Source organism: Corapipo altera, unplaced genomic scaffold (assembly GCF_003945725.1).
Source record: "Corapipo altera isolate COAL_440 unplaced genomic scaffold, ASM394572v1 75, whole genome shotgun sequence".
Taxonomy (NCBI): Eukaryota; Metazoa; Chordata; class Aves; order Passeriformes; family Pipridae; genus Corapipo; species Corapipo altera.
This window is the reverse complement of record NW_020884887.1, coordinates 5466032-5474653: the sequence shown is the minus strand read 5'-3', so window position 1 is coordinate 5474653 and position 8622 is coordinate 5466032. Positions and strand designations below refer to the sequence as shown.

The 8622-nt window shown below is 49.5% G+C and overlaps 1 protein-coding gene across 3 annotated transcripts in view; it reads left to right on the top strand.

Moving 5' to 3' along the window:
* Positions 1–8622, top strand: part of HTR4 (5-hydroxytryptamine receptor 4) — a 90228-nt gene continuing 81606 nt past the window's right edge. For all 3 annotated transcript variants that reach the window (XR_003527670.1, XM_027643714.1, XM_027643715.1), the window contains exon 1: positions 1–212. The gene's annotated coding sequence lies outside the window, so the exon portion shown is untranslated. The remainder of the gene's footprint in view (positions 213–8622) is intronic.

Genomic DNA, 8622 nt, shown 5'->3' with positions numbered 1-8622 from the left:
CACCTGGGCAGCACTCACCTGAGCCCCGCACCCGGGCAGGATTCACCTCGGCTCCGCACCCGGGCAGGAACCATCACAGCCCCGCACCCGGGCAGGACCCGGCGCAGCCCCGGGGGCGGACAGAGCGGACCCCGCGTCCTGCCCCGCCGCCGCGATGAGGAGCCGCGCCGGGGGAACCGCGTCGGGCGCCGCGGGGCTCTGGCCCGGCCATGGTAAGGAGGAGGGGGAGCAGGCGGCAAGAGGGGGCAAAGCGGGGGCTCCGCTGAGATCGGTGACAAACTCGACCGGGCTCCGCTCCGGTGCGGGTTCCCTGTCCGTGTGCGCCCGTGGGCATCGCCCCGGGGCTGCGCGGGGGGCGCGGGTGCGGGTGTAGTGCCCGGCATCCCGCGGGTGCGGGCGTGCGGCGGCGCCGGAGCCTGTGGGTGCCCTTGGAGGCAGCCGGAGGGAAGGTTGGTGCGGGTGTGATGTACAGACAGGTACAGGTGGAGCGGTTTTGTGCGGGTGTGAGCGAGCAGCATCTGCGACCGTCGGCTGCGGTGCCGCTGAGCTGCGCGACTCGGCGAAGTGCTGGAATGATCAGTACTGACCCGCAGGAAGGAGAGAAACGTGATTGCAGCTGGGAGGGAGCAACAGCCCGGTGGCATGGGGAAAGTCACCGGGCGGAGAGGCTTGTCGGGCTCTGCAGGAGTAGGAAACTTTGCTTAAGTGAGGATGAATGGCTGTCCCTGGAAGTGTTCAAAAAACAGTGTAGATGTGGCACTTGGGGAACATGGTTAGTGGTGGCCTTGGCAGTGCTGGGGGAATGGTTGGACTCGATGATCTTAGAGGTCTTTTCCAACCTTAGCAATTCTATGATGATGGAAGGTGTTTTCCAGGACTAGAGCTATGGGGATTCAGGCAGCTCTGTGCTCTGACACTTGTGTCCCAGTGTCCATAGTGCAAAGCCTTCCGGTCATATCCGAGCTCTCCAAGCTCTGTATCCGTTCCAAGCTCGCTGAGGTCAAGCATTTTGTTGCTGCTGAACCTTGCTCAGACTTACTCCAAAGCTGAGGGAAGTTTGCAGGAGTCCAGCTCATGTCTATGTGCTTTGATTCAGATGCTGGGAGTGGAGCAAGTTTGTGGATCTGACAGCAGGAGAGACAGAGATGTGTCTGTGAGTGAGAAACTAGTGTCACTTCCTCAAACCCCCGAGGCATCTTTCCTTGCTCCAAAACAAACTTCAGGCATGGAAACTTGATGGGAGGGTGAGTAATTAAACCATTACACAGCTGCAGTTTCTGCTGCTTCAGGGAGGCAAGGAAGGAGTCAGTTCCTGGTTTGCCAGGTTTAAGCTCCTAGACAGTGGTAGTTGGCCGGGACTGCACTTTGATGTGTGTGATGTCATCATGACTTCATTTCTTCTTAAAAATAAAATACTTTTAATGGGAGTATTTCCATGTGTGTCTTGAAGGAGAACCATTTTCTCTGATCCCTGTTACTGCAGTTGACTGTTTTCACTTGGCAATGGCAAGGTAGAGTTTTTTAGAAGATTACTTGGATTTTGTCATTGTAGCAGGGGACAATGGATAGCCTGGCTGAGGTCAGTCTCTGGGGAGATATCTTGGGCTGTACAGCAGTCTGTGCAGCACCACTCTTTGGGGGAAGAGCAGTAGTGCAGGAGCCATAGGTTCCTCCACCCCTGCTCCCAGGCAATGGGGACCCCGGGACCCTGTGTCGTTCCCACCAGGAAGGGGACTGCTGTGATGGGCAAGGAGCAGCATTAGCATTCCTCTCCTCTGAAGAAATCTTCACTGCTGCTTTTTTCCTCTCCCAGCCTGACCTTGGCACTGTCAGCACTGTCCAATAATGCCGTTGAAAAACAAACATATGAGTCAACCTGTGTGCTTGCTTAAATACTAAGTACTTATACACCAAGGTATGTTTAACTTATTTCCTTAAACAGGCTCTGACTGGAGATAGACATAAATACTTTAGTTTCCTCGGGACTTTGTAAACATTGATTTAAAAGTGAGAGGAGCAAGTGCTCTGACAGTGCTTCTTGGCTCATTAAAGCCTTCTAGGAAGTCTCCAAATTGTACATGCAGCTCCTCTGCACCAACTGTGTTCCTGTGAGTACCATCAGTGGTTCTCCCCCACCTCCTCCTCCCAGTCCTCTGGAGCCAGCTGGCGTGTCTTGAGTTTTCCCCGTTTGCTCCCCTTTTCCAGGTATTTCCTATCTCCAGGAAATCTGGAGACAGGCAGAACAAAGAACAAGTGCCTGCCAGCATAAGTCTAAGCCCTCTGGGTGACAACTGTCTAGACCTGGTGGAAGGGGTTGTCAGGTGAATGCAGGGGAGATACAGCTTGACCTGGGACAGAGCAGGCAGAGGCTGTGTTATGAGCGGGGCTGAAGAGGAGGAACTGGAAATTCCTCACCTCTCCTATAAGGACACCTCAGGTCTGTCCTGCTTTCCACACTTCTCTGCTCCTGGAAACAGCAAGACACAGTGCCTGGGGGATGTGGAGGGCAGGGTGAGGACCACAGTGTCCTTTGTGGGGACTGACTGTGCTTCCTGCTGACTCCCACACTGTAGAAGGAGCAAACGAAGGGTGTGGAATGTGTGCCAAGAAGGTGCCAGGAGGCAACGTATTGCCTTGCACATCCAACTGTCACACTACACAATATGGAAATATTCCCTGTGGGTTTGTGTTTGAAACCACAGCTGTCATTTGAGGGAAAAGCAGGAAAGTGCCGTCCTTCCAACACTTGCTGGTGTGCAGGAACAGAGAAGCAGGGTAGGGTTTAGGGCTGCTCTGTGCTTGGGTTGATTCACAGAGGCACGAGTAGAAGTAATCTGAGTCATTTCACTGAGGAGCCACGCTGGTTTCAGCTGCCTGGGGATTTAGCACAAGGGCTCAAGTTGTGTCAGGGGAGGTACAAGTTGAACACCAGGAGGAATTCCTGCACAGAAAAGGATGTCAAGCATTGGAAGGGGCTGCCCAGGGAGGTGGTGGAGTCACCATCCCTGGAGGTGTTCAAGGAATGACTGGACGTGGCACTCAGTGCTCTGGTCTGGTTGGCAAGGTTGGACTTGACTGTCTTGGAGGTCTCTCCCAAACTAAGTGATTCTGTGATTCTTTGATTCTATGACTGTAGTGCACATTGGTATAAATAGTGAGAACTCTGTGGCTGAACATCGGGGATGACGGTGTGCCAAGTCGATAGAGCTCCTGTGTCAGGGTATGATGATCACTAAGCTCCTGAGGGTTAAAGAAAATCTTCCCTCATGCGAAAACTACTCATTAATTATCCACTTAGGGCTTCCCCAGCCCATTTGCTGAAAAAGACAGTAGTGAGTGTCAAGTTAAGAGACCATCTTCTGTTCTGATGTTGTCATTCCTGTGCTTCATTCCTCACATAGCCTCTCAAAAACAATTTCCAAATCTAAAAAGACCCATACAACAAATTAAATGGTATTGATGTTTCTTTGTTGGCCTGGTTGGTTGCTCTAGGAAGCCGAATTTGTTTTACACTGACTGTGAGGTTGCTGAGTAGCAGGGGGACCTTTTCTACTTGCCCTGCACTGAGCCCTAAAATTTTCACCCTCAGCCAGTGATAGCAACTGCTACCTTCAGGCCTGAACTTGTGGTCTGCACTTGCCCTCAGCTGTTGTAACACGTCATTCCCACACTGATCTAGGAAAAAAAAAACTGTTGCATCATTTCTTGCCATGAATGAATGAGCTCTAGGGTGGGAAAGCAGGGCAGTTCCTTCAGGTCTCCAGAGGACTGAATGCCAGCATATTTTCTGCTCCTGTCTCCTGTGTGTAGGTAGGAATAAAGCCATAGGAAAGGTAAAATGCACATGTAGCTTAGGACCAGCTGTGTGCGTGGGCACATGTGGCTGCAGGTATTTGTTGGGGCAGGTGGCATTTAGTTGTGAAGAACCTTGTTGTGATGCAGTTTATGGGCAAGAGGGGGACAGGGCTTCATGGCTTTTGCATTTAGCCTCCTTGCACTTCTGTTTCCTGGGATTCCCTGCTGCATTGTTCTGTGGGCTGCTGTTATTCTGAAGGAGCTGGTGGTTGTCAGCATGATCTAACCTATGCCTCAGCTGGGGCAGAGTGTGGGTTACCTCCCACTGGAGCCTTGATGATGAGGTCAGGAGATGGGAGAGGGATGAGCCAGATGCTTGTTCTCTCAGCTAACATGAAACCAAACCCAGTATTTTCGAAGCAGCTGACTTTAATCTGGTCTTGTTGTGTAATTCCATTTATTAGAACAAATAATCTAATTCGGGCCCCCCTCAACCCTGATGTGTTTGAGTGGCTGCAGACACAGGGGTTACAGGGAGAGACAAATGACTTTGTAGGAAGGCAAATGGAACTTTGGCAATTTTATGTGATTAGGGAAACAATTAGAGAAAATAGCTGGAGGTGCATTTGCCCAGTGGATTCATGTGCTGGTGGAGATGGGTGGTGTGGTGGTAGTTGCTCTCCAGGGTGAGAGTCATCTCTGAGCACAGGGCACAGTGGTGTCATGGTGCAGCAAAAGCTCAGCTGAGTCCTGTCACCAGACTGGGATGGGGAGATAAGGGTGAAAAGCTGCTTTCTCCCCTCTCCCCATGCACAGGGGATGCTGAGGTGTTATTCCCATGTCCTGGTGCAGATAGGAGGGTTTGCTTATTCACAGATGGGTTTTACAGAGCCATGACTTGGTATTGTCTAATGCAGCAGGGGTTGAGTCTGGACCTGTTGCACAAAGTTGAGCAGGGAGATCATTTTCCTCTGTATTCTCCCCTTTGCTCCCAAGATGGATCTGTATTTCACAGAGCTGAGGCAGCAGTTCAGAGCCCTGCCTTCTGTGTGTCTCATCCCCACCTACTCCACCTTGCCCTCATCCCTTCCATCTGTAAAGGTTCTCACCCCCACAGTATTGTTTAAAGGCAGTGAGTTTGCGTAGGCTCGACGCCTCTGACAATCAGGCCTGCATGGTCCCTCTCACATCCATTCCCACTACCCCCAATGCTGCCACTGCCTTCTTCCCTAACTTGGTTCCTGCCTTCTGGTCCTGGCTGGGTGAGAGCCGAGTTCCACCACACACTGTGGAGCCGAAGCCGTGTCGGTGGCTCCGTTCAGCAGCAGCTGTGACTCAACTTATAGCACAGGCACAGGGCACAGGTGGGGACAGCACAGCAGCAGGGTCAGGGCTCTGTCCCAGCCCAGGGCCAGTGTGGGGTGAGGGCAGGGCACCCACTCATCCGTCTGCTCGGAATCACGTTGCTGTGAGGGTTGTTATTTGCTTTGACTTCCATCTCCCCCCCCCCCCCCCCCCCGCCTTTGGTTTGAGATGGCACAGACAAGTTCTGCCCTTATTATAGTTCCCATGGAGACAGATTGGATGCCGTACATTAAAGGGGGTGAGGCACAGTCATCTCTTGCCTGGGCCAGCAGCTCCCCCCATTCATCTGCACAGCATCTTTCCCAGTGGGAACCCAGGCGCAGGTCCCTTTGTCTTGTGAAACCCTAAACCATGTCTCTCCTGTTTGTCTGTGGAGTGTCTGACTGTGCCTGCTGTTGGGCTCTGGGGATACCTGTGCTGTGGATAGTCCTGCCTGAGGGACTTTCCACCCTTATGCTTGAAAGTCCTCCAAATGAGTAATATATGTCATTTTCTTGTTCACCATCTAAGCAGCCACTCTCAGAGCATCCAGGAAAACTCGCAATACCATCTTCAAGCACAGAAGAGTTAATTTGGACTGATGAATCCATCTATTTTATGGTGTGCCATGGCTGCTTTAACATGAAGAAGGACATATGTGCCAACACTAAAGCATTTCTCAGAGGTCTCCCTGAGAGGACTTGAAGGATGTGGCTGAACATTTGGATGCAGGAAATGAACTCTTCCATGCATGAGTCCTTCCTCACTGGAGAAGTTGTTGAGGTGTCCTGGCTCTTGTGTGGCACCTCAGCTGAACAAGAGTGTCTATAGCTGGCACCTGGTAGTGAAGTGATTGGCAAGGTGAGATCCAGGCTGGTTTCATATGGACCAGAAAATTTTGAGGAGAATGTTTGTGGTGATCTGTCTCTTTTATGGTGACCATGACTGCTTTAACATCAGTGAAGTCAAAGCTGCCATCACTAAAGCTCTTCTCAGAGGTCTGTCTGAGAGACCTGGAAGGCTGCAGCTGATTTTAGATGAGCCAAAGCAGTGGAACATTCTTCCTTTTCATAGGCCCTCCATGGGCTTGTTACAAAAACATGTTTGTCCCTAACAGGAAAACCTGCCAAGCAAAATTTTTATCATTCAGCAGAGAAGGGAAAAAAGAAATAAAACAGAAACCCAAAACCAGCCAACACTGTCCCCAGAAAAATAAGGGAAGGTTGTAGCAATGAATATAAATTAGGAGTTGGAACATGTAGGTGTCTGATAAGGGAAGCTAAAGGAATCAGTGAAATAGTAATGAGCAGGAGGGTTAAGGATGAAGGGAAAGCATCTTCCAAGGACATTAGGGATCAACAGAATGTTATGTTCAGAGTAACTGCTTTGCTGGGTTCAAATGGTAGAGTCAGAACAGCAAAAGACAGAGTTAAACTCAACTCCAGCATAAAGGTTATTCTCCAAATCTCCCTGGCGAGAAATACCATCTACCATTGCCATCACCAGACTTCCAGGTGAGAAAAAGTACTGGCCATGTATTCAGGGGACAAAATTGTCATTATTAGAATACCTTGATCTTAACCTAGTGCATTTTTACTCAGTACACTTTACTGAAGGCAGCGATGTCATTATTTCATCCTTTTACACAGAGTGCTGAGAGAAGAGAGGATTTATCTAAATCAGAGTCTGTGATAGGACCAGGTATAACCCCCTGTTCTGCAGAGCCCCAGCTGCTTGTCTGTGCTTTAACCATGTCCATGGCACAGGTCATGTGCCCTGTGTTACTGTGGCACTGATTTGTGCTAGTGAAAGGAGACTCATGTGGAAAAACAGATTCCAACAGTTGAAAATCTAGCCCGCCCTGAAGCTGACAGTAATATTATCACTTATTTAATCTGTGTATTTTTAAAGCCAGAAAAGGGCTTCTCTGATTGTCTCATCTGCTCTCGTAGCTACAGAAGAAAGACACAGACAAAAGAAAAACCATAGCTTCATGATCAATTCCAGAAATATCAGATGGGGAATAATAAAAAAGAAATAAGCCAGTTGTTTTCTTTAATAATGAAAGAAGACAAAAAAATACCCACAAATCCTGTTTAAATCCTCACTTGACTGTGCGGATTTGGAAGGTTTGGAAGGACAAAATAAAAGGAAATTATTCCAGGCAGTGGTTTGACCCCCTCAATGGGGGATGATGGCTGCTGGAGACATGACCTTCATGCCACAGGAGGATATCTCAGGTCTGTCCTGCTTGAACTTAGGTAAATAACTGGTGTCCTGCTACTGCCAGTGAGAAGAAATAGAACTTTGGTGCTTCAGTTTCTTGCTTGAAATGTGGCAGGAAGAGCAAAATAGCTCTCTGGGAGTGGTGGGAGCTGCTTGTCCTGCAAGGACTCTGATGTGCACAACCTTCATGCCTGGAGGGGCAGAAGAGGGATGAAGTCAGAGGCTGAACAGGGCAGGTGACCGAATATTTGGGGTTTGTAGTGCCCTTCTTAATTTCAGGAGATTTCTAGGAAAAGAAAAGTGGCTTGGGATTTTTTTAGAAGGGAAAATACAGTCAGCACTCCATGGGACTGTACAAGAGAGTCTTTAGGGCTGGATTTGCTTGTCATGTGCAATGCTGCAGGTCTGGATGTCGCCCCTCTGCCCTCGTGCTGAGGAGAGCAGGTGAGAATTCAAAAGTAAAACATGACCTGTGGCAAGCATGTAAGAGCCAGTTGCTGCTGGTGGATGATGAAGTTCCCTTTCCCTCCTCCTCTTTGCCTTCATCCACTTTCCATTCGGGAGTTATCCATGTTCTTGGGTCTGACTTTCAGGTCATGCAGCACATGGACCCGCTCTGAGAGACTCAGGGAATTCAGCATCTGCAGCTTCCATAATCTTTCAACAGGAACCAGGCTAAATAATCCAGCCTGTTTTGTACCATAGGGACATGTCAGAGAAGTGCAGAGTAAGCATCTTGTTGCTGGTATAAGTTTAGGAGCCTTGTTGGTCAGCAGAAAATCACAGGAGCCGATAAAAACTAATTGCAAAGATGCCTTTTATGAGTGCCCGTTTTTCCACATGCTCTGCTTGGCTGCGTTATTTTATCGATTGGATCCCTTCTATTACAGCTCATGGAAGAAAACAACCAGCCCTTCTGCACTTCTGTTTACATTTAATAAAATACAGCAAGCGAAACTTGCGCTGTGATGATTAAAACACAACCAGGAAAGCTGGGAATTGGAGGAAGAGGGGGATTTCCTCTCTTCTGCCCATTAAGTTCAGGATTTCCCTGATCCATTGAATAACCATTACCACTGCAGGAAGTAACTGCTGAAAGAGAGGAGAGAGCTGGGTTCTTCATGAGACACCACCCCGTGTCAGACCTGGGGGTGACAGTCTGTTGTGAAGTCAGGGCAATGTGAGTAAAAATATCTGTGAAGGTGGAAGTGCAAGGGAAATTCTTAGAGAAGAAAGCATGTGAGCCAGACAGCACAG